The 27,568-nt window shown below is 40.4% G+C and overlaps 1 protein-coding gene across 5 annotated transcripts in view; it reads right to left on the reverse strand.

The window, feature by feature from the left end:
- The window catches only part of Enox1 (ecto-NOX disulfide-thiol exchanger 1), a 557,937-nt gene that overhangs the window by 368,026 nt on the left and 162,343 nt on the right, over window positions 1-27,568 (reverse strand). The window contains exon 3 of one of the 5 annotated variants that reach the window (XM_040758146.1): window positions 21,442-21,539. The exons of the other annotated variants lie outside the window; for them this stretch is intronic. The gene's annotated coding sequence lies outside the window, so the exon portion shown is untranslated. The remainder of the gene's footprint in view (window positions 1-21,441; window positions 21,540-27,568) is intronic. 5 annotated transcript variants of the gene reach the window in all.

Here is a 27,568-nt window from a genome sequence, read left to right on the forward strand (position 1 = left end):
ATATCCCTCATAACAGAGTGATATGCTACCACAGTTCCCAACTACACATACTGTACCTCCAGACCCCTCCCTCACACCTCCATACCTCCTACCTCCAGATTCACCAACTCTGGACTCTCCACGTCCATACACCCCCACCTCCAGAACCCCCAACCTCCTCCAGACCTCTGCTAATTTTGCATCTATGTTCAGAATCCTACCCTTACAAACTTCTTTCCAGTGTCCTCTGTACTCATAAACCCTTTTTTAATCTTTGAGAATTTTATACGTGTATACAATGACATAGGGTCATATCTATCCCCATGTTTCCTAACATTGCTTTTCCAACTTCACATCTGCATTTCTCGGCCTTCCTTTTTTTTTTCTGTTTCTGATACTCCCCTAAGTCCAATTAGCACTGCACACCAACATGGGTGTGGAACCATCCACTGCAGCACAGGAAACCTAACAGTGCCCCCCCCGTCAAAGAAGAATGGTTCCTTCCTTCTTCCTTGGCAGCCACCCACTGCTATTTTCCATCTCTAATTTTAAAACTTTGCTTTATTTTATTCTATCTGCACAAGTGTTTTGCTCACACGCATGCCTGCAGCACTTCTCTATCTGTGTTGGAATTTGCTCTGGCTTGATCTTGTACAGGTCTGGTGCAGGTATCCACAGCTTGCATGAGTTCATGAGTGCAGCAGCTATGTCACATGTCATGTCCAGAAGACAGCAACTCACAGCACTCATCCAAATCTTACATTCTTCCTGCCTCCTCTTCCCTGGGTCTCAATGGTGATAGTGGTGGTGCTAGTTTTCCATGTGTATGTAAGATGTTCCATGAGAATTCTCAGTCTTCTACACTCATTGTTTTGATCAGTTAGACCTCTCAAATAGCAACAAGAACTGCAAAGAGAAGCTTTTTCTGTTCAAGCAGAGAGCAGACCAGACTATGGGTATAAACATAAATACTAAGGCAATTTGAAACACGACTGTTTAGCAAACTAACAATACCAAGTTCTTCCCTGGGGCTTATGACCTATCTGACCATGAGCTTTTGACCAAGACATGAAATTCTCTCATAAGACATAAGACATAAGCCTTAAATCTGGTAGTAAAGTTATTAGTTGTAAGAACAGTCATGTCCCTATTGCATCAATGAATACATCTTTCCACCAGGTCAGTTTTGAAGCATGGAGGGTCCAGGTATATTTTATACCTCAGTAGCCTGCATAGCACCCTTACACATTATCAAAGCTAGCTAGCAGGAAGGGAGTCTCCCAGTTGAACAAAACCCCTATTTAAATATTAACTCTTAAGAAGAAGAGCCTCTCGCCTGCTGGCACCACATACTTCCCTTATGTCTACTACAGCACTGCAAATATTTGCATAAAGATTCTACCTCTCTTCTTAGACAAGATGCTCTTTCTCGAGAGTACGGGCCATGCCATATGTGTTCTTGTATCCCAAACACTCCAAGTCTAAATCCTTCCACACAAGAACATTTTGCTTACTGAACACATAAGAACTTAGATTACAAAACCCAAAGTATCCTGAAGACTCATGAGCAGTGTTTTTCCTTCAAATGTTCCTGCAGGTGCACAGAACGAAACGGTGGAATCTGAAAATCAGCAGGACACAGGCACTGCCTATTCCTCTCTCCTCCTGCCGCCTGAGTTACAGCAGCATGAAGCCTGCTCAAGGCCTGGACTGAGAAACTCTAATTACCTCCAGCTAGGGAGGAGCTGGCAGCAACAGTCACTGCAGAAGCCCAGAAACAGCCCCTACCATCAGCTCTGCTCACAGGGCTGAGGGTGAGTGAAGAAACTGGGCTGGAACCGTTGGCTTCACTGCATTTGTGGGCTTGGAAGGAAGCCCTTCTTCATGCACACTTCCCTCTACACACTCGTTCTCTGCACATATCCAGAGAGCAACCTGTGTTCTAACACCACAGTGGAAACGGATAAGCTTTGTGAGACAGCCATAGTGTTACCTTTCAGAGAGCACGCATAATTTGTAGTGTGCAGCAGGGCCAGGAGCCCTGTGGGAAGTATGCCTGAAGTTTTGCTAGAAACAGAACACTCAAGAGTGGGAAGTATAAGACTTTTAAATGAGATGCTGACATTGGGTCGGAAAATCACCCAGAGGCTGTATTCCCATCACAGTTCTGGGAAACTGGACTTTCATCACTATTCCATTATTCTTTACTAGTTTAAAAACAAAGAAGACCAATGAAGTGACAAATTTCTGCTTCATTTGGAAAATTAGAGTTATGCTTTAAGCCATGGAATTGAAGTTGACAAATCTAAGTTGGCTAGTAGGGACTTCCCATGGCTATTTTTTCTTTCCATCTCCTCTTTTTGAAACATTTCAACATGGCTTCATCACCAACCTAACTACAATCCAAGTTCCCAACTCCCAAATCATTATCTTCAGAAAGGAACCAGCTGTCCAGATGGCACAGTTGATTGACAAGATCACATGCATGAGCTTAGCTTACCGTCTCCATCTCAACCTCAGTGAGCTGAATGACAATTAACTCCCAGAACCTCCGGTTTAGGATCTTCATATAGGAGCTGGTACTGGTTACCTGGGTGGGTTTGATATAATCACGTTGCCCTGACAGAGTTAGAAGGGGCAGTGGGAGAGGGATTCAGTGGGGAAAACATGTGTTCTTGTCACTGCTAGTTTTGAAGATTGAAAGCAAACATGCAAGAAATAAGTGTGAAGAGCCTCCCAGAGCTGGGAAGAGGCTACGAAGGACTTCTGCCAGTGATGTCCAGTGTGAAAACAGTCCTGCTGACACTTGACTTTGGGTCATGTGACTTAAAGAATTACATCTATTCTGTGTTAAAGCCATTATTTTTGTAGTAATTTCTAAGAGCAGTGATGGGAAATAAACAGGCCATGTAGGGCTGTCCCCTGTACTGTGCCACCTCAAATAAATCCTGGTTGATCTATTGCTGTCACTGATACCCAGTCACATGACTCACCAACACCCATCTGACATACATTATACCCCTCTCTGGGTGCCCCAGAGGTGGGGCTTCACCTTGTCGTTCATTCCAGTCTTTCTTCACCTCAGGCCACTCTTCTCTCCATGCTCAGCCTAAGCAATTCTGCACCTTCCAAATTACTCTTAAGTTTTCTGAGACATTAAGTAAGAAAATGTCTGAAGACTCTGGCTCATTGTGAGTACCAAAACGTCTCTTTCCCCAAAAAAAGTCTCTCAGAGTCTGACACCATATCCCATTGACTCGTCTTTTTCCAGGACACAGGACTAGATTTGAGAAACAGAAGAACTGCACTTTGGATTGTGACCCCTTTTCCTAATGCCAAAATTTTACCTTAAAAGACAGACCTAAGGCTGTAGCCAAAAGTTACTCCCACTTACTCCAAGGATGGCAACCCACTACTACTTCCATGCCACCCCATGGGCTTCATTTTGTGGCTATATAGAATGGGGATTTCAGTTTTCAACATGGACAAATTTTCATAATTTCAAATCATTTTTATTTCTTTTCTCTGGCCCATCTCCAATTTCCTAATATTTTATTTAAAGTATGGAGTTGAAAATTAGACTCTAATGTGTGCCATATCAATATTGAACACAGTACATGACTAATTTCGTGGCTCTCATGTCCTACATTTTTGTTAATGCAATTCCAGATCATGTCTGCCTCTTGGATAATAGCCCTATATTGCTGATTTATATCCCTGAATGGCAGGTGAGAATGGTTTTATACCTACAAAATACCCGCATGCCTATTCCACCCTTTATGATGGCTTGGATAGTCTATCAGCTTTTCCTAAACTAATAAAACTTCAGGCTTTAACAAAGAGCTGTCTCGTGCACTGACAGTATAGCTCAATTCGACCTGATGTTCCTAATCTATAATTAGAAGCATTAGACTCAGCTCAAAGCTCCACAATGTTCTCCAGCAGTTGTCTTTATTTTTAAACTTGCTAAACAGTTATATGGGCACGTAATAATTTAATTCATTATAAGAATGAATAATCCTCTCTTGTCCATTGATAAGACTTCAGAGTAGAAGTTGAAAGCATCAGAAATAATAATGTAGACAATGTGGCTATAGTTGTAGGCATTTTACTTTGATTCCTTTAAACTCTTACTATTTTTTAAGACTATAATGTGACAGACACAGCTGAAGGCAGAGGATCTTGTAAGTTCTCTACCTTTCTGATAGAACAATGGAAATGCAGAACAAAATAATAATTCTGAAGTGAAATGGTACAAAGTGGACAAAAATTTCATCTCTAAATGGCTCTTGGAAAAAATCTGAATTCAGATTTTGTTCCAATTAATTTGTGTAAATTTGTTAATTTTACTTTCTCACATTGACCTGAGAAAATTATGTCATAAAAATATACTTACAAATTTTATATATTCAAGAGATAGGCTTAATAGTAACTAGTGAAACAAAACACATAAATGAGTGGTTGTGAAGTAAGAAAAATCTGGATCAAAATATTAGCTTATGCACTCATGGTTCTGTCAATAACATTACTTCTCTAGTTCTTCATTCCTTTGATATGATAAAGGCTAGTGTCTACTACATTCTACCTTCATTTGGTATTATGAGCATGGCTAAGAAAAAAATCACTCTTTATAAAGAGGCTGGAGAGATAACTCAGTAGTTAAAAAAGCATACTTACTCTTGCAGAGGACCTGAACTGGGGTCTCAGTACTCACATTGGCAGCTCATAGCACCCTCTAACTCCAGCTCTAGGGCATCTGGTGACCTCTTCTGGACACCACAGGCAATTGCACTCATGTACAGAGAAACACATATTAATATACATAGTTAAAAATAAAAATATTTCTGGGAACTGCACGCTGGGGATCCCATCCCAGCAGTCCAGCCCACCCAGACACTGCCAATGGCCTAGTACTAGTCCTGCCACCACGCATAGGAAGAGGAGAGCCATCGGAGTATTGGACCTGTTTGCACCCACTGGAAGGGAACCTTGGACCCGCATTTACCAGGAGAGGAAGAGACTCATCCAGCACTCACTGGAAGAAGGATGGGAAGAAGAAAATATAAGAACACATTCAACAACAGAAAAACCAATACAAGAGCACCAGAGTCTAGGGACTCTACACCAGCAAGACCTGAACAACACAGATAAAGCAGAAGAGAATTACCTTAAAAATAACTTCATGAAAATGATAGAGGCCCTCAAAGCGGATATGAGAAAATCCCATAAAGAAAACAAACAAAAAAAACCCAAGAAATCAACAAATCTTTTACAGAAAGCCAAGGGGGGAAAAATCAAACAGATGAAGGAAACAGTTCAAGACCTGAAAACTGAAATAGAGACAATAAAGAAAACACAAACTGAGGGACTAAAATAGAAAAGCTGGGTAAAGAATCAGGAACTACAGATACAAGCATAGCCAACAAAATATAAGAGATGGAAGAGATGGAAGAGATGGAGAGAATCTCAGGCGTTGAAGGATACACTAGGAGAAATACATTCATCGACTAAAGAAACTCTTAAGACCAACAAATCATTAACACAAAATATCCCGGAAATATGAGACACCATGAAAAGAACAAACCTAAGAATAATAGGTATAGAAGAAGGTGAAGAAACCCACCTCAAAAGTGAGAAAAACATATTCAACAAAATCATGTAAGAAAACTTTCCCAACCAAAAGAAAGACATGCCAAGTACAAGAATCTTATAGAACAGCAAATAGAGTGGACCACAAAAGAACTCCCCTCACCACATAATAACCAAAAACCCAAACATATAGAATAAAGAAAGAATATTAAGAACAGTCAAAGAAAAAGACCAAGTAACATATAAAGGCAAATCTACTAGAATTACACCTGACTTCTCCATGGAAACTCTGAAAGCCAGAAGGTCCTGGATAGATATTCTACCAACACTAAGAAACTATGGATGCCAGCCCAGACTGCTATACCCAGCAATGCTTTCAATCACTATAGATGAAGAAAACAAGATATTCCATGACAAAACCAGTTTAAACAATACATATGCACTAATCCAGCCAAACAGAAACTACTGGAAGGAAAACTGCAACCTAAATAAGGTAACTATGATCACAAAAACATAGGCAATAGATAATCCAACTTTACCAAAATCCAAAAGAAAAAGCAGGGTAAATCCACAAACAAAGGCACTACCAACAACAAATCAAAAACAAACAAGAATTAATACTCAATGATCCTTAATCTCCCTCAATATTAATGGTCTTAATTTGCCTATAAAAAGCCACATGCTAATAGAATTGATACCAAGACAGAATCCATCCTTCTGCTGCATATAAGAAACACACCTCAACTTCAAAGACAGGTGTTACATCAGAGTAAAGGGTTGTGATAAGATTTTCCAATCAAATGAACCAAAGAAACAAGCTGGTGTAGAAAACCTAGTATGGAAAAATTAAACTTCAAACTAAAATCAATCAAAAGAGATGAAGAAGATAATTTCATATTCATCACAGGAAAAATCCATCAGGAAGATCTATGCCCCAAATACAAAGGCATCCACATTAGTAAAAGAAACATTACTAAAACTTAAATCACACATAAGACCTCACACAGTTATAGTGGAAGACTTCAACACCACACTCTCACCACTAGACAGGACCATCATACAGAAACTTAACAAAGAATCAAAGGAATTAACTGAAGTTATGACCCAATTGGGTTTAAGAGACTTCTACAGAACATTCCATCCAAACACAAAATAATATACCTTCTTCTCAACACCACATGGGACCTTCTCTAAAATCGACCACGTACTTGGAAATAGCAAACCTCAACAGGTCCAAAAACTTGGAATAACCCCCTGTATCTTATCAGACCACCATTCTTTAAAGTTAGAATTCAACAACAACACAAATTGTAAAAACCCTACAAACTCATAGAAATTGAACAACGCACAATTGCAACATTCCTGGGTAAAGGAAGAAAAAAGAAAGAAAGGAAGGAAGGAAGGAAGGAAGGAAGGAAGGAAGGAAGGAAGGAAGAAATTAAAGACATCCTAGAATTCACTGAAAATGAAGACACAACATACCCAAACCCATGAAACACTTTGAAAGCAGTACTAAGGAGAAAGTTCATAGCACTTAGTGCTCAGATGAAGAAACTGGAGAAGAGTCACACTAGAGAATTAACAGCACAACTGAAAGCTCTAGAACAAAAAGAAGCAAACTCACCCCCAAAGGAGTAAGCACCAGGAAATAATCAAATTGAGGGCTGAAATCAATAAAGTCGAAATACAGAAAACAACACAAAGAATCAATGTAACAAAGAGTTGTTTCATGGAGAATTCAACAAGATAGACAAACCTTTATCCAAACTGACCAAAAGGCAGAGAGAGAACAAGCAAATTAACAAAATCTGAAATGAAAAGTGGGACATAACAGACAAGGAGGAAATCCAGAGAATCTACAGGTCACACTTTGAAAACCTGTATTTCACAAAATCGAAAATTTAAAGGAAATAGACAGTTTTCCAGATAGATATCACTTACCAAAATTGAATCAAGAACAGATAAGCAATCTAAACAGAACTATAACACCTAATGAAATAGAAGCAGTCATCAAATGTCTCCCAACCAAAAGAATCCCAGGTCTAGATGACTTCATTGCAGAATTCTACCAGAAATTCAGAGAAGAGCTAATTCCAAAACTCCTCCAAGTGTTGCACACAATAAAAGCAGAAGGTTCATTGCCAAACTCTTTTTACGAGGTTACAATTACCTTGGTACCCAAGCCACACAAAGACACAACTAAAAAAGAGAACTATAGACCAATATCCCTCATGAACATTGATGCAAAACTACTTAATAAAATACTAGAAAATCAAATCCAAGAACACATCAAAAAATCATCCACCATGATCAACTAGGTTTCATACCAGAGATGCAGGGATGGTTGAACATATGAATATCTATCAATGTAATTCACCATATAAAAAACTGCAAAAGAAAAACCACATGACCATTTCACTTGATGCTGAAAAAGCATTTGACAAAATCCAACACCCCTTCATAATGAAGGTCCTGGAGAGATCAGGGATAACAGGAGCATACCTGAACATAATACAAGAAATACATAATAAACCAACAGCCAACAAAATGGAGAGAAACTCAATGCAATTTCTCTAAAATCAGGAACAAGACAAGGCTGCACTCCCCCATCAAAATACTGGCACAATACTTCACAGACCTTAAAATAACAATAATTAACTTTATGTGGAAAAACAAAAGACCCAAGATAGCCAAAACAACCCTGTGCAATAAAGGAACTTCTGGAGGCATCACCATCCCTGACTTCAAGTTCAATTATAGCTCTATAGTCTTGAAAACAGCTTGGTATTGGCACAAAAAATAGACAGGTAAACCAATGGAATAGAATTGAAAACCCTGTTATTAACCCAAACACCTACCAACACTTGATTTTTGACAAACAAGCTAACATTACACAATGGAAAAAGAAAGCATCTTCAACAAATGGTACTGGCATAACTGGATGCTGGCATGTAGAAGACTGCAGATACATCCATGTCTATTGCCAAGCACAAAACTTAAGTCCAAATGGATCAAAGACCTCAACATAAATCCAGCCACACTGAACATCTTAGAAGAGAAAGTGAAAGGTACCCTTGAATGAATTGGTACAGGTGACTGCTTCCTGAACATAACTCCAGTAGCACAAACACTGAGATCGACTTAACAAATGGGACCTCCTGAAACTGAGAAGCCTCTGAAAGGCAAAAGAACACAGTCAACAAGACAAAAAGGCAGCCCACAGAATGGGAAAAGATATTCACTAACCCCACATCTGACAGAGGGCTGATCTCCAAAATTTACAAAGAACACAAGAAGCAAGTCTCCAAAACACCAAAGGATCCAATTAAAAAGCAGGGTACGGAACTAAATAGAGAATTCTCATTAGAGGAATCTAAAATGGCTGAGAGACACTTGAGAAAGTGCTCAACATCCTTAGCCATCAGAGAAATGCAAATCAAAACAATTCTGAGATACCATCTTACTCCTGCCAGAATGGCTAAAATCAAAAACACCAAAGACAATTCATGCTAGAGAGGATGTGGAGAGAGGGGAACACTCCTCCATTGCTGGTGGGAGGGCCAACTTGCACAGCCACTTTGGAAATCAGTATGGAGATTCCTTAGGAAAATGGAAATCAGTCTACCACAAGACCCAGCAATTCCACTCTTAAGCATGTACCCAAAAGATGCACATTCATACAACAAGGACATCTGTTCCACTATGTTCATAGCAGCAATATTTGTAATAGCTAGAACCTGAAAGCAACCTACATGCCCCTCAACTGAAGAATGGATAGAGAAAATGTGATGCATTTACATACTGGAGTACTACTCAGTGGGAAAAAAAACATGGAATCTTGAAATTTGCAGACAAATGAATGGCACTAGAAGAAACCATCCTGACTGAGGTAACCCAGTCACAAAAAGACAAACAGGGTATGTACTCATTTATATATAGATTTTAGACATGAAGCAGGAGAGTACCAGCATACAATCCCACTGCCAGAGAGTCTGAGAAACATGGATGACCCTAAGAGAGATATGCATGGTACCCCAGAGAAGGGGAAAGGGACAGGATCTCCTGAGTGGACTGGGAGCATGGCGGGAGGGGACAGGGAGCTGGGTAAAGTGAGGGGGGAGAAGAGAAGGGGAGAGGAGGACATGGGGGGAGCAGGAAAGTTGAGTCAGGGGAAGAATAGAGGAGAGCAGGGTGAGGTATACCATAATAGAGGGAGTCATTATAGGTTTGAGGAGAGATCTGGCACTAATGAGATTTCCAGAGATCTACAAGGATGACACCAACTGGCAATCTAAGCAATAGTGGAGAGGCTACCTTAAATGCCCTTCCCTGATAATGAGATTGATGTCTACCTGGTATGCCATCCTAGAGCCTTCATCCAGTGGCTGATGGAAGCAGAGGCAAACACTCATAACTAAACACAGAACTGAACTAATGAAAACCAAGTTGCATAGAGAGAGGAGTGATGAGCAAAGGGGCCATGACCAGGCAGGTGAAACCCACAGAAATAGCTGACCTGAACAAGGGGGAGTTCATGGACTCCAGACTGATGGCTGAGAGGCCAGCATGGGACTGATCCAGAACTGCTAAACGTGGGTGTCAGTGAAGAGGTCTTGGCAAGCTTAGGGCCTCAGGTACTAGGTCAGCATTTATCCCTGGATATCAGAATGGACTTTGGAAGCCCATTCCACATGGAAGGATGCTCTCTTAGCCTGGACATATGGGGGAGGGCCTAGGCCCTGTCCTGACAATATGACAGACTTTGGAGATCCCCCGTGAAGGGCCTCACCCTCCCTGGAGAATTGAATGGGAATTGGATGGGCATTGGGGGAGTTGGCAGGGAGGAGCTGGAATTGACACGTGAAGCAAGCTTGTTTCTAATTTAAAGAAATAAAAAAGGAAAAAATTCAAAAGCAAAGTGAACATTTTACTTGCACAATGGCAGCACATCATCAGTGCAGGAATGGTGTACTATGTGAGGTGAAGGGAGGGACAGTCATAGTAAGGAGTCAACTGATGGACAATAGTCAAGAATGGGCCCTATGCCTGACTTGTCTTCGCTTCCCTCCTAGCTGTGTCTTTTCTTGATCTAAAAGCATCTATACAGTTGCATGGAGGCTTCCAAAGACTTAGGGGACATGCAGGATTTACCACAAAAGTCAAAGGTAATTCTTCCCATGATGGCATTTTCAAAGTGCAAAAGACAAGATTTGGTTTAGAGGCTCCCCATTTGGTCAACCATCCACCAGGTATCACTTTCCCAACCAAGTGCCAATTATATATTTCCACAATGGAAGTGTGTAATGGTTGCCTTCTAGATCATTTTACAGGGTTCTTTAGAGCCTCTACTAACAGACTAATGACACCCATCCAGGCCAAGACTATGGGTACATTTTTCTTCTTTTCAGGGAATCTGGTCTTATGATTAGGTTCTCCATCCAATTGAGATCAGTTTTGTGCGTGGCGATACAGAATGATTTTCACTCTTCTTCATACAGTCATTCAGTTTGACCAGCATCATTTGTTGATAATGCTGTCTTTTTTCCAGATATTTATAATTCTTGGTCAAAATTCAAGTTTCAATAGGTGTGTGGACTTTTATCTGGGTCTTTGTTTTTCTGCTAAAACTGTTTTTATTACGATGGTTCTGTAGTGCAACATGAAATCTGGGATAATGATACCTTCAGCAGTTCTTCTACTAGTCAGGAACCATCTTGGAACTTTTGTGTATCCAAATGAGTCTGAATATTGGATTTTTTCTTCATTTTTTGTGAATAATTGTGGTGAAATTTTGATGGGGAGTGCATTGAATCTGTAGACTGCTTTTGGTAGAATGACCATATTCATTATATTAATCCTATGAATCTATGAGCATGGAAAATTTTTCCATTTTATGGTACCTTTTTCAGTTTTTCTTCAATATCTTAAAGTTTTTATTATATAAATTTGTTGACTTGTTTTGTTCAAATTATCACAAAATATTTTATTTAAGGTTAGTATGAAAGGTAGCGATTCTTTGATTTCTTATTATGCATGTCATCTGTATATAGGCAGGCAACTGATTTTTTTGTGTGAATATTGTATCCTGCTACATTATTGAAAGTGTTTATAAGTTCTAGAAGTTTACTGGTAGAGTTTTTAGAGACCTTTATGTATAAAAACTTGTAATTTTTAAATATTTTGATTCCTCCATTTTAAATGTATGTATCTTTGATTCCCTTATATTTCTGATTTCTCTATATAAAACACCAATATATGTATATTGAATAGATATGTAAAGAGTGGGAAATTTGCCTTGTTCCTGATTTTATTGGAAATGCTTAGGTTTTATTATATTTATGTTAATGTTAGTTGTGAGATTGCTGTAAATTTCCTTTATTATGTTGAGGTACAATGTTTCTTGAATCCTTAGTTTCTCTCCTGGATTTTAACATGAAGAGACGGAATTTGCCAAAGGCCTTATCTGTAACTGATGAAATGATCATGTGCTTTCTATATTTCAGTCTGTTTATGTGGTGTATTAATTTTATTGATTTACATGAACCACCCTGCATCTCTGGGAATGAAGCCTTCTTAATCATGGTAGATAATCTTTTTATGTGTTCTTGGATTTGGTTTGCAAGTATTTTATTGAGAATTTCAGCATCTGAGGGATAATGTCTATAATTTTCTTTGTTGGTTCTTTATATGGTTTTGGTTTCAGGATAATAGTGGATTCATAAAAGTAATTAGGAAACATTTATTTCTATTGCGCTGAATAATTTCAGGGGTGTTGGCATTAATTCCCCTTTGAAGGTCTAGTAGAATTCTGAGATGAATGCATGTGGCACAGGTCTTTTTATGCTTGGGATATTTTCAATTCCTGCTTCTCTCTCACCAGGGGTTATGAATCCATTTAAGTTTCTAATTTGGTATTATGTAACTTTGGTAGTGATACATATTTTTTTAAATCATCCTGGGAAGGTGGGGTCCAGTTTGATGGAATCCAGATTTATAAAATACGTCTCTACGATTCTCTGAGTTTCATTGGTGTGTGTTGTGATGCCCCCTTTTCATCTTTAATATTATTAATTTTGATCTTCTCTCTCTTCTTAGTTAATCTCCTAAGGATCTGTCATACTTGCTGGTCTTCTCTAAGAACCAAGTCTTCTTTTCATGATTTTTTCTAATTTTTTTTTGTTCAGTTGTTGTCTTTTTATCATTATTTCAGTTTGTTTCTCCCCTTTTACTCCTAATCTTCTGGGCTATTATTTCTTGTTGCTCTAATCTTTTAGATCTACTGTTAAAGTATTGATATGAGGTCTCTCCAGTTTCCTGACATAAGTGCTTAGTGTTATGAACTTACCTGCTATAACTAGCTTCATTGTGTCCAACAGGCATGGGTATGTTATGTTTTCATTGTCATTCAATACTAAAACTTTTAGTTATTTTCTTGATTTCAGTCTTGACTCATTTTCATTCAACAGTGAGTTTTTCGGTTTCCATTGTGTTGTTGATGATATCCAGTTATAATCAATGATGACCAAATAGAATGCTATTATTTCAATTTTCTTATATCTGTTGAGACTTTGTGTCTATGGTATCTGATCAATTTTGGAGAAAGTTCCACAAAGTGTTAGGAAGAAGGTATACTATTTTGTGTTTGGGTGAAATGTTCTGTAGATTTCTATTAGGACCATTTAATTTATGATGCCATTTAACTCCAGGGACTGGAGGTAGGGTGGGAGGAGGGTCTCCTGCAAGCAGGCTGCAGTAGGAAAAAGAGTAAGTCTGGAGAAATAGGGATGAAAATGCTCTGCATGTATTTTTATGGTGTGTGACCAGCAAGTTCCTCATTACTCACCTTAGCTCAGAAACGACCCACTTGAACAAATCACTATATATTAGATGGGAGAGGAATTCACCAATGTATACAAGGTATAGAAATAGCTTAAATATGACTTCTGGAATAAGGAACCATATTAATGTATGCAGCTAATCGATATGTTTACTGAGGCAGCCAGTTCTTCTTAGTCTATATTAGAGTCATTTAAAATCTTGGGCATCTGTGACAAATGAAAATATGTGATTAAATGACTCATGGGGACATTCCAGTGGTTTGATTCATAGATGATTGAAAATGCCATTATCATATTTTTAGTATACAACAGAGAAGAAACAAAACTGTAGGAAAAAAATAATAACAGGTCAATCTGCTCATCAATTAGAAAATGCTAATAACTATTCTTACATGATTAAAGTTAATTTGTTAAACCTACTTTGATTGGATTTTCAGTATGTTTTACATCACTATGCAAGACATACTGACAGAGATTTTTCTAAGCTGAAAAATGTAACCATAATGAAATATATCAGGGGTGGAGGGAGGGGCTAGGTGAATGAGTGGTTTAAGGTTTTCCTAAACATAGCCTCCAGGATGCAGCTAAGCCAATTTCAGGCGATGTGCTGACATTTGTGAGGCTGCACCTCTCTTGTGCAGAGCCAGAGCCCTCAGAACAGTAATATTTATCACATACTCTCCTATTGTCAAATTTGAATCTGAAAAAGTCAACTGTCCTTTAGCACACTACAGATCTCATCAAATGGAAGTTGCTTTATAATTATTCTTTTGTCAAATCTCCATACCAAAAAAAAATGCTTTCAGAAATTGTTTTGCTGAGTATTTTTACATACTTGACATCCTCACAAAACATCGGTAACTATTATAGGACATATTCAACTGCAATGTTTTGCTAATATATCGACAGGAGAAATGTGAGCAATTCCAAAAACTGTTAGCATAATTGGATTACAACTTTTGCTAATAATTACAGCCATAGAGACAAGTGGCCTGAGGTCTGCTGGAAACCACTGCCAGGAATGATTTTCTTATCTATTTTCCTACCCGTACATTTTTAGACTTTTTTTTTATCACTGGCAACAAAATAACTCTACTCCTTTATCCAAAATATATCCTCAGGCTGACAGAGTTCTAGGGAAAAGGACCAAAGCGAAGAAACCATCACATTCCTTTACCTACTGGTGGGATCAGAAATAAAATATTCAGGAGATGAGAGTGAGCCAAGAGAATGTCTGAGAGGTATCAGGGGCCCTTCAAGGTCTGTGAGGCAGCTGCAGTGTTCCCAGAATCCAGGTTACCTTGTCTGCAGAGAAGCCTCTAAAAATGAAATGAAATGAAGCTAACAAACCTTTCCCAGCTAATCTATGAGGGGGATTTAGGGGGAGCTTCACAGGGGTTTCCTCCACCAGCAGGGGTCAGAAAGGATGGGGCAGAAAATAGCAGCATTCATACCAGCAGAACCCACTGAGGTTTACCATCTTCTACCCTCCCTCTCCTGCTGATTGCATGCACGCCTCTGGAAACAATTCACCAGGATTCCCTCTTTTAAAACCATCTTACAGTGAGGGCGCTACTATGACTGTGTTGTTGTCAAATCTGTGACCTATCTAAGACAGAAGCTCCCAAGGTAAAGGGCTGAAACATGCTAAAAGGCTAGCCAGCAGAGTGGCAGCAGAGTGTGGACAAGTGGATGTGGTTCTCTTTCACAGACACTAGCAACACAAGCCCCAGTTGCACTTGGGTGGGTGGGTGGGGGGTGTGACTGTGGAATGCAAGGAAAGAAGGCGGAGGAAATTCTTCCAAGATGCACAGATGCGCCCATTTAAATTCCCTGCTCCTTCTGAAATTTGGAATTCAAGGTTCAGGGGAGAGGACAATTCTTTACACAGAGGGTTTACATTGTCAGTGAGTGTAAATGCCAGAGGTGAAAACAACAATTGGCATGGATCCACAAACCACGGACAAGTGCATCTTTTCGTGCACTCCGTTAACTGGACTGTGGTTGCCTGGTAGGATGCTATGAAAGATTAGTCTGCAATCACAAGGAATGTCCAGAATAGCATCTTCATAGACAGAGAGCTACATCTGTAAAACCAAAGCCAAAACCCACTGAAAATGACAAGTAACATCGCAGAAATTTCTGACTTACTCTTTTTTGTAATTAGTACATTAGGTTGTATGCAGAGAGCATGGGAGCTGGCATAGGACATGCAACATCTAACTGTCAGATTACACACAAGGTGCTTAGGATATTCGGGCTTTAGGTTGCCCTCTAGTCATTAACCCAAGAATTTCCATGAGAATCTCAAAACACAAACATTATCTTCAGTTTACATGTGAAGACATTAGCTTTAGCAACCACCAAATCTGTGCCTGATTCCACAGCACACTCAGCCACACTAACACCTTGACTCTACAGCACACTCAGCCACACTAACACCTTGACTCTATAGCACACTCAGCCACACTAACACCTTGACTCTACAGCACACTCAGCCACACTAACACCTTGACTCTACAGCACACTCAGCCACACTAACACCTTGACTCTATAACACACTCAGCCACACTAACATTTACTGAAGTGTACATGTAGTGGCCTGGTCTCCTCTCCCAGAAGTATTGGCAAGGAACACTGCAGGCCTCGGGTCCAAGATCAGCTTCTCTAGAACTTATGCATGTATAAACTGTAAGTACTATTATTAGGGAAAAATGTATTCTTAAGCAATCAACTTTGGAAACCACTGACAAAGTGGCACATGTTCTTTTCTTTGCCAGTCACTGGCCAAAATGGGGACCCATGCAGTGACATGTAAATCCATAGACCCCATCACTTGAGTTTGAGGTCAGCCTGGTCTACAGAACTAGTTCCAGGACAGCCAGGTCTACACAGGGAAACCTGGTTCTGAAAATCAAAATCAAACAAACCAAAAACCTTTAGCAGCATTCTAAAGAAAAGGTGATATGGGCAGCTGTGATTTGAGGTTCTGTGTAGCGATGTCCTCTGGATGTTGGATATAACAAACTTCAGGCACCCTGTGTTTCACTTTTCTTCATATCAAGATGTAAAGTTGGGGCTACCATTTAGACCTTATGGCCTTGAGGAGATCATGAATGATGAGGAAAGGAACAACAGACACTCACTAAGCACAGCCCAAGAACCAGCTGTGCAGCAGGCACTGTGCCAGGCGCCAGCAACAGGGTAAGGATGAGAGCATGGCCCTGCCATCACGGAGCTCACTGACCAATACCATGAACAAAAAGGGAAACAATCAGTAAATGACAGAAGTGGGAACAGGGCCTCCACATACAGGACAAGCCGGAGGTCTGTCTAAGTCTACACCAAATCTCAGTGTCCTTCCTTGGCTCACCACTTCCTATAACATACTTTTACAGCACACTGGCTCTCACACAACTCAAACCCAGGTTCTCAGTACATCTCCCCACCCTGGTGCAAATTCTGGGTTTGGGTTTACCACATACAGATTTACTACCTGTATTACTCTGTCAGTTCTAACTCATCTCCTAGTTCGTGGCTCTGCCACCATTTAGTTCCTGTTCTCAAGAGTTAGGATTTTGTCAGAACATCTGTCAGACCATGTCAATCTCCTGCTCAGTCTCTCATCTCATCCAGGGAACAAGTCCTGAAAGCCCTCCCCATGATGCATCCCTGAAACATCAGGCTTGCTGCTCCTGATGCTCTGAACTCACTTCCTTGGACATGTATGTCCTGACTCCTTTGCTCCTTCTAGTCTATCCAGAGGTTACCAGCCTAGTTACTTTATTCTGGACTCTATTCTACTCCCTGCACTCCATCTTCTTCTTTCCCTGTTCCATTATCCTCCACCTCATGATAACACACATCTACCAATGTGGTTATGCTTTCATTCTATTTAATGGCTGCCTTTCCCATCTCTTTCCAGCTCTACAAGTTGGCTGGACCCATTTCTTCTCCGTTCTCATTCGCCAGTCTCACAATCATTTCCTGAAGTTGGCTATGGTCATCTGATCTAAAGCCTAATTACTAATATAATGATTTTCTCTAAGAATGCCTACTTAGACCATGATCCTCCTGGCTCCTGTCTGACAAGAAGAATATGCTTTAATGGAGGCCCAAGTTCAATGCTTTTACCAATGAACCTACGATGCTTGGCACACAGTAGTGTGAGATACGCATTGGCTAAATTAGTTAATTTTCTTTCTGTCTCATATATTCAGCCAAGTTTAAAGAATATTGGAATATGAAAACTTTGCTTTTAGGGACAAGTCAAATATGTTCTCTTGTCAAGCGTAGCTATGTCCTTCCTTGGGCCTACTCCTCCTGCATGGTTCATGCACAGGTCAAGAATTGCCATGATGCAGCCTCTGGAATTCCTCAAACAAGGAACAGCAAAGAGTAGACTGGGGAAAGTCACAATGAACCTAGACTGCCACTCTTACTGTAACTTTCCAGAGCAAATATTATATTGAAGAAACTGTGACAAAGCTGTATGTGAAGTTATAGGGAATATTTATAAAAATTGAGGGAAATGCCTGACAAAATTCCTCTAAAATATGTTTCTTTTTTAAATAGCTCAAGGGCAGTTTAAGAGACTGGGAAGGTGACGGCCAGCTGGCAAGGACTTGCAGAGGACCAGGGCTGTCCTTCTAGGTGTGGTGCATCCAACTCTGCTGAGCAAGATTTCTCCATCAGAGAGGACAGAGCTGGCCCACTTACAAGTCTTAATGGGACTTTAATCAGTCTTATGTGGAAACATGAGGGTGTTACTGAGATTGGGGAGCACTGTGGAGGAGTGAGGATTCCATGGGGAAGGTGGGAGAGGTTGTGAGGAAGATGACAGCATTAAAGCACTGGACTAAGTGGGCCAAGAGGATACAGTTTGCACTCAGTACACAGAGGCTCCTTCGCAAAGCTGCTCTTCTCTAACCCGGAATAGTCAGGGTACCAAAACAGTTTTACTGGCAAAATGTTCCTTATTATTTTCAACTATCACCAGAGCTGTCAACTTAATGCATGCCCAGGAGCAAAGCTGCCCCAAGTGGGCATGGGCACAGAGATCACTGCCCCCCCATGACAATGATGCTCAGGAATTTCCCAGGACACCAGACAGTGTTTCCTATGCCTGGGCGGATAACTCTACAGTGCATACTTGATCATACTGTTGCTACCACTGTGGAAATTAGAGCTCACACAGTTGCCACTCACCAGGAAGGGACTGCAGCCTCTAACATGGCCATCCCCATACTTGACACCCCATAGCTTCCTCAGCACATGACACTGACCCTACTGGAGAAATGTTTGGTCCCATCCAGGGTAAGTGCTGGTAGGTGTGAGGAGGTCGTAGCAAAGCTTCAGGTAAGCAAGGCCCATGAAGGCCCAAACTTTCACTCCTGTTATACTCTATATCACCTCTCTCTCTCTCTCTCTCTCTCTCTCTCTCTCTCTCTCTCTCTCTCTCTCTCTCTCTCTGTGTGTGTGTGTGTGTGTGTGTGTGTGTGTGTGTTCATAAAGCATTGTTCTAGGTGTCAAAAGACACAATGATGACTTATTTTCCCAGAACAAGACCAATTATTTAATGACCAAAAGCAAATCTTTCTAGAGTGTATTTTGCCAGTGTATACCTTTCCTGAGGGGTCTCATGGCTACTACACATTTTTGGTGACTTGGAGGCATCACTATGAACATGCTACTCAGGGGCACAGCACTGAAAAGAGCTGTAATGAGAAGTGAGGGGCATCACAGCAGCTGGGGCTGCTGTTCACAGGAGAGAGCTAACTGAGAACCACTCACTGGTTTTTAATTAGACAGGTGGGAGAATGCGTGGATGGACAGATTGATGAATACACAGAAAATACTACTGGTGTCCACCACCCTCCTCCTTCTTGTCCTCCCTCATCCCACACATGAGTAATTTGCTGTGGCCCAAGCCACCACTGAGTAACAGCAGCCGCAGAAGCCGTCCTCTCTTGATAACCCCAGTAACAGCCAATCCTGTAGATGGCCTTGCAACACCGGTGTGCGCCACCCTCTTCTCATCCATCACACTTTTTTCAACACCACTTGCATTCTCCTTCTAATCTCCTCTCTGCCCATCATCCTGCTATCTATCTTTCTTTGTTCTTCTCATATCACAATGCCTATAAAATGCCCCACAGACAGCCTGCCACAGGGCAGGTACTCGATCAATGCAGGAGACCCGGTCCCTGCAAGCAATAGGCCATTCTTTCACCTGACACTTTCCCCAACCTCTACATCTTTTTATGATCAGGCTGATACATATAGATACTGCTCATCTTCATGGCCAGCAAAGCCACAAATCACAATTGGTTACTTTCTATTTGTGACTATCTATGGCTGAACGTCTTTTTCTTTTCTTTCGCTGCTGCATGGAATATTCATTAGACTTGCCTATGCCTGAGTAACTCATTTGTAACTGTGTAGGATGATATCTTAAAAGTCCTTTATTGGTTGGGGAGATGACTCGGTGGTTAAAGTGCTTCCTGTACAAGCATGAGGAGTGCAGTTTGGATTCCCAGAACTCATGTGAATGCAGTGTAATTCTATCCTCTAAAGGCAGAATCTGGGGAACCGGGCAAGATGGCTAGGTGGACTAGTCATATCAGTGAGCTCTGGGTTTGACTGAAGGAATCTACTTCAATAAATAAGGTGGAAGAATGAAGGATTATTCCTACCATGGTCCTCTGGGCTCCACGTGTTTATGTACACACACACACACACACACACACACACACACACACACACACAGAGGGGGTTGCCAAACCATACACACAAACATTCAAACCCATGAGAATGTGGTGGGGGGATCTTTTAATGTACTTTTGTGTTGTTTTCATAAATTCTACCCACTGGTTCAAGTTTAATAAAATCGTTACTTTGAATTTATATTTTTATAGACTGTTCACATCTGAGCACAATGAACAATGCTGAGTCTGAGTTACAGTGGTATAGATATGCCACGTTGGCTTTCCAGAGACGGCACCATCCTGATGCTGCCCCTTGGCTAAAGTCAACAGCTCATAGACTAAGACTCAAATAGAAAAGGCAAAGCAGTTATGGAGTACAGCACGTGTACACCATCTGATTTCTTCCCTCCAAATAACCTCACACTTGCAATTGAAAAACTAACCACTCTTATTTCAATATAGGCCTCGCCATAATATTTTAATCATCAACACCAGAACACAATTATAATTGCATTGAAAAGTGATAACTATTTTGTTATGGTATCAGAATTAATGTAAGGTGCAGCAACACAAATGCCGAAGTTGGCCATTACAAAACTAGGAAATGATTAGTTTCCTATTCTCTTAGATGTTTCATCATGCACATCGCCTATACATTCAGGAAGGACTTAAGTCAATTCGCCTGAATGTCAAACATTTTTTGTAGAGCTGTTTTATAAGAAAATAAATTCCAATCCTCCACACTTTTAAATTGTTTTAGCCTCTCCTAAGTTAGTGAAAAATCCTGCTAACATTTTCATCCATTTCAAATTAACATGGCAGATTTCCAAATGCTGGGGATTGCAAAGTGCCTGTTCCCAGCACATGGTCTCAACCATCTGCTCTGACCATCCGGATAAGGTCCAGACATCACCTCCAATGTGTTATTAAAAAGTCAAAGTGTTTCTGGCATGGATGTGATTTTTTCCAGCGTTTTATATGTGATGAATGAGCTGTAGCTTTTCCAAAGGAGGAACCTGCTGCCGGCACGCACGTGGGCACTTATCTCCCGCTTTACATTCAACTGTGCTTGTTTACGCTTGTCCACTCGCCATCCTCCCCTCTCCCATCTCCATCAAGCACACATAACCCTCATACACACCCCCCACAGACAAATGTAAACTTGCCTCGGGGAGCCTGAACCACAACATGCCCAGGAACACAAAAGGCTTGGTACTATTTCAAACTGACACTGTAATACATTCCACACTAAGTAGAGTTAGGGAGATGTTAGTTTCCCTTAAGAACACAGAGTTAATTCGCACACTGATTAATTATCATGCTCTTACTTGCTTCAACCTTCTTCATTTCACAGGTTTTAAGCTTTGCATTGTGGGGACAGCATTAGCTACTCATAGGAGGGCACAGCCACCTCACATAGATGAAGCTGCAAAGGTATAAAACAGATGTCAAATTTCTGTTTCTCTTAGCCTTTCAAATTGAAATACTCCCCCACAAGTCCATAGTCATATCAGTCAATTCATTCTTTTCATTTAGTATTCACCAGAACAGGCAAATTCTTAGAAAACAAAGTAACAATTTTCCAATGTAGATATTAAAAATAAATCATTCATTGCCAAAGAACAAACCTCCATAAAACACTAGTCAGCATATGGATTTCAGCCAAGAGTGCGTTATCAAGTTGAGACAATATTAAATTGGGACAGTGGTGAAGCTTGCTGTGGTACTGTGTAAAATACTCAAAAGAGAGAGTTCAACACTGTCAGTGATTTTTAAAACACTATAAAATACTCAATAGAGATGGTTCCACAAGGGTGACAATACAGGTATCTCTTCCTACCCTTCGGGAGAGTTTACTAAATGTTGTTTTGTAATTATCTGAGTGATGTACACAGGAAACTGGGTTAGAAGTAGCCTGATTCCCCATTGTGGTCAGAAATGCTCCAGCAAAGAAGGCCCAGGCTCTCTCGCACTCTCGCTCTCTCGCTCTCTCGCTCTCTCGCACTCTCTCTCGCTCTCTCGCTCTCTCTCGCTCTCGCACTCTCTCTCTCTCTCTCTCTCTCTCTCTCTCTCTCTCTCTCTCTCTCTCTCTCTCTCTCTCTCTCTCGCTCTCTCGCGCGCTCTCTCTCTCTCTCCCAAATCCATCTGTCAGACATCAAGAATTGCAATGGTTAGAATAATCCTTCAGTGGAAATGTTTAAATGTTAAATGCCAGATATACACAGAAGGATTTGAAGAAAGAATCCTGCAAACATGGCTCTGTCACACATCTGGTTTGGTCTCCCCTGGATGTCTGAATGCAACCATCATTTCAGATTTACTTTATAATGATAGAAATCAAGTTGCAATCCATGTACTCTCCAAGGACTACTTAGATGATGAAGACTATCCACACTACTCCATGAAGTACAGCTGACTCCCTAACCTTATTAGGAACACACATTTCTTACATTTTAAACATCTTAAGTCAGTGGTTTTTTGTTTTTTTTTTTTTTTGCTACTTGGGAAAAAACCATGCTACACCTTTTAATTCAACCATTTTAACAGAGCAAGTAAAATCTTCAATCATTGTTCTCATGTAATCTAGCAATACTTCATGGGCAAAGTCATATTGCACAATGATGCTGGCAACCACAGGCCGGGCTTAACAATCAATGACATGTACAGTTTGGGGAAGCATATACGCCTTCCCGCAGCTGGAAGCCTTACCTGGGGGCCTGGGCTTACCCCTGGAAGGTACCTCGCTCTTTTTCATGAGTTCCAGCAATGTCACTTTGCCTTTCAGCCTGCTAATGCACTGATCTCATAAACAAAGATTCACTCCCTGCTTTCCAACTGTCTGGCAGCACAGCTGAACAGTTGAAATGTTTTTTTCCTTTTCCTTCTTGCTAATTCTGTCTTTTGTATCTAAGCAGTTGTGGTCATCTTTACATATGACTGGCAATGCGACAATATTAAAGAGTTCTTAGAAATGTGTTTCACCGGCAGAATTAATGAGGGGTGAACACTGGAAAGGAAGTCAGATGAAAGCAATTTCAACTGCTCTAGAAGCTGGCTTCTAGACATTGCCAGAAAGGCCAGACAGCTGTTTTGAATAAGATGTGCTTAGCTAGTGGAGGAGACCAGATCACTTGACAGGAAGGGATCTTAGCAAAGAAATCACAGGTTTATCTCACAGGAGCTCCCTAGGATCCAATGGTTCACTAGGCTCAGAGTGCCTTAGCAAAGCTTTCCCACAGGATGGAGAAGGTGGTAGAGCAGCAGATGCACCTCAGTGGCAGAGTGTTGTGCTTTCTATCCTGGGTTCAACTTCTGAGACCATACGTGAGACAAAGGAAATTAGGAATGGAACTGGATTATCGTTCATAGACACTTAGACAGACACACAGAGTCAAGTGAACAGAAAGAGTAGCTTAACAACTGCTATTACATACAAAGAGAAGGTTGTGTTGTTTGTTTTTTCAAAAATGTTTAAAAATAGAATTTTGGGAATTTTCTTTTTAAAAAGGGAGATAAGATTTTATGACTCTTGAAAAGTTAAGAATTGTTTGTAATTTAGACTTTTAAATTAATGCATTTCCTTGAAGCAAATTGTATAAAAACTTTGGCCTGCTAACCAAATCATTCTTAGAAATCCTTCTCCATGTTTTTCCTCACTGAGATAATAATGCCACAATTCACAAAATTAGCTACATTGACTAATTGTGCTGTCTACCAGACCATAGAACTAGGTTCATAAACGGGATGCAGGGAACACTCATGTCACTTATAGTGGCCTTATGCCTAGCTCTACAAGACCATCAATAAAGCTAACTTACAGGGAATACATGTATATCTGAGCAATTAAATGTTGATTTGGTTTCTGAAGAGATGGTTCAGTGGTTACGAGTGTTTGCTGTTCTTGCAGAGGACCAGATTCAGTTTTAAAACCTATGACTAGTAGCTGGCAACCACCTGTGAATACTGCGATTCCAGAGCTGATGTCCTCATATTGCCTCCTTGGGTTTCCATATACATTTGCATGCACACACCTTCAGGCATACTTATAAATAAAAATGAGATAAGTATTTTTAGAATTTGTGTTACTTCTTTGAGAATTTCACATATTGTGCTTTGATCAAATTTACTCCCTTTGTACACTTCCCAGATCCACTGCCCCTTCACTAGCAACTGCACTTTGTCTATTTTGTTTTGTTTGTTTTCATCAAGTCCAATCTGTGCTGCCCAAGTATTCTTGGATGTGTGACCTTCTCTAGAGTATGGTTGAGTTACCAGGGCAACACTCTTAAAGAAAACTGACTCTCTCTTGCCCAGCAGCTATCAACTGCTATACTTCCTTAGCCAGCACTGAGACTTCATGCCCATTTCCCTTCTCCATATTAGATTAGGTCTGGCTTGAGCTTCCAAAGGGCTTGTAAACGTTGCAACAATCACTGTGAGTTCATATTTGCATCTGTCCTGCTGTGTCCGGAGAATACTGTTTTCTAGCATTTATCCGTTATTTTGGGCTCTGTACCTTCTTCCACAATGACCCCTGAGCCTGGGGAGGAGGGGTATGATAGAGATGTCCCATTTAGAGCTGAGCATCCTGTAGTCTCTTAGTCTCTGCACGTTGACCAGAGAACTGTGAGTCTCTGTTAGACACCATCTAAGCAAATAGAAGCTTCTCTAATGAGTGTTGAGACAGACATTAATCTATGGGAATAATAAGTCATTAAGAACCAGTTTAGCCGGGTGGTGGTGGCGGCGCATGCCTTTAGTCCCAGCACTCGGAAGGCAGAGGCAGGCAGATCTCTGTGACGAAACCCTGTCTCGTAAAAAAAAAAAAAGAACCAGTTTAATATGTTGTTCATGTAGCAGATTAACACTAGATTCTCCCCTAGGGCCTATGACCTGCCTAGTCATAGGTTCTTGGCTCAACAGTGTTGCCAAGTGTGGGTTCCATCTTGGGAAGCAGGACTCAAATTCATCAGAAAGTAATTGGTTACCCCATAATGTATTATGCCAATGGGCATGTTTTGCTAGGCCGGTTGTTATTACAGTTTGCAGGACTCACAGCTGGGTAAGACTGATAATTGCTTTTCTCCTTGGTAGTACCGTCAAGCACCATGAAAGCTGGTCAGCATGGATGAAGCTTCTAGGTCAGTGCCAACCTATTACTGAAAATGTCCTAAAAAATAGATTATTATAAATGTTTCACAACTTTACACATTCACATTTGTAAACTTTGAAGAAATTACTTCTTGATAACAATATTTTAAAAGACATACAGTAAAAGTACTAGTTGAGAAGTTCAACAGAACTGACAAGTCTTTACCTGAACTAGGGGAAAAAAAGACACATCAAAAAGAAAGTTATTTTAAGGGAAGCTACAGAAATTAAAAGGTGAGGAGGCTATCACGATATGTCAATGAAACAGGAAATCTTAGAGGAAAAGATGAATTCCTAGAAGCACATAATCTACAAAAAAATGCCAGTGAGGAAGTTTAGCAGTTGAGAGTATCTGACAATATGAGTTTGATTCCCAGGAACTAAACACTATCCTCTGACCTTCACATTCACATTGTAGTGCATGAACACATAACTAACACACACACACACACACACACACACACACACACACACACACACACCAGTAAGTTGAAATGACTTTTTTAAAGATAGAGAAAATTATAAACAGAAGAAAAAAAGTGAGATGAAATCAGTCATCCAAACACTCTCAACGAAGGAAGATCCAGAAATGTTTAAAGTTACATACATATACTTAGTGAAATCGCCAAATGATGGAGGAGACAGAGCCCCAGCTAGATAGCGCCTGTCACCAAATGAAGCTTCCAAGGCCAGAAATGGGTTACTTCTGAGTTCTAAACAATCCAGCACTGTTGCCAAGACTATAGGTTACTCTCCAAACCCAGTAGCAAGATCCTGTTGCTGAAGACAACACCTACACAGCTCATTTGAACATGGAGAAGTGGAGCTAGTGCCTACCTAGCATCTTAGGTACAGGAAGGCACTTTTCATGATACTGAAAGAAGTAGATAAGCGCCAGCCAGCTACAAACCCTCTGATCAACAAAGGTGTCCTGTCTGTAAGGTATGTTACTGCAAGACATATATCTGAAGTGTTTCATTTCTTTAATCAAATTTTATTCATTTTATGTATATGTCAGTTTTCCTGCATATATGTTTGTGTTCACCACATGTATGCTTCATTTCCAATGAAGTCAATAGAAGACATCAGACTCCCTGGAACTGAAGTTATAGACAGTTGTGAGTTGCCATACGGGTGCTTGGAGTTGAAATCAAGTCCTCTGCAAGACTGGCCAGGACTCTCAATTTCTGAGCCATGTCTCTAGCCCCTGGGGTGCATCTCCTATAATACACGCATTTGCAGATTTTTAAATCTCCCTTTCACTCGATGTCTTAGACTGCTTGAGTTTATTGTGCTTACTACTGTGCTTGGGTATAGTTTACCATCTTATTCTTTCTTTCTAAAATCTCTGTTTTCTTTATATATGTGTTTTTCAAGTGGGTTAGAAATGTAGAATTCCCAGGTGTCTTAATTTTTTTCTTACACAATTTTTTGTGCAAGCTTTGGGTACTATGTATATGTGTGCATAACTTTTATAGTCTTATTAGTGGCATTCTATTAACTCTGGTGAAGTAGAAAAAACTTATTTATCTTAGTATTTTTTTCATTTCCCATTTAAAATAAACTCAACAACTTCCCATATTCCCTTAAACTGACATGATGCCCTACTGTCATCATCATTTCAGTCCCCAAACATAAATTGTAAGACTATGAAGTAAAGGGGATGCCTATAGCATTTAGCCTTGTTTGTGGTGACTATTCTTCTTCCTTCCTGGCTTCCCAGTGTCCTTTCTTTCATCGTTTCCATCTTGTTCAGAGAGAAGTTTCTCTAGCTACGTCTTCAGGCAAGGTCTACTGTAACTTCCTCTTGCTGTTGATGGTTATTTTATTGGCTTCAAATTAAAAAAATAATGATTCTATTTTTATATTGTTTCTCAGCATTTGACACATATGTTGCCACTTCCCTTTAGTTTTCCATCATTTCTGGTGAGCAGTATACTGCCCTCCTGCTTATTCGATGCGTAAAGTGTTGCTTTTCCCTTATTCTATTCAAAAGCTCTTCTTGAATGTTGCTTTTGTCTGCTTAATTACAATTTCTTGGTATAGGTTTCTCTGGGTTTATTCGATTCAGGTTAACTCACTTCTCCAATGAAGAGCTCGTGACCCTGAATAGTTCTTCAGCATGAAATGCTAGAGGCAGTAGCGATCACTGGGAGCTTGCTATCTGGTAATCCCTCCAGTGCCCTTAGGCATCCCTACTCCTCTTCTCCAGCACACAAATGCTCATTTGTTTCATCTATAATGCCAAGGGTTTTTAATTGCACTGAATGAGAAAAACTAGCAGGGCCCATTGACAATAACCTG

Source organism: Mesocricetus auratus, unplaced genomic scaffold, assembly GCF_017639785.1.
Source record: "Mesocricetus auratus isolate SY011 unplaced genomic scaffold, BCM_Maur_2.0 Super-Scaffold_2245, whole genome shotgun sequence".
NCBI lineage: Eukaryota > Metazoa > Chordata > Mammalia > Rodentia > Cricetidae > Mesocricetus > Mesocricetus auratus.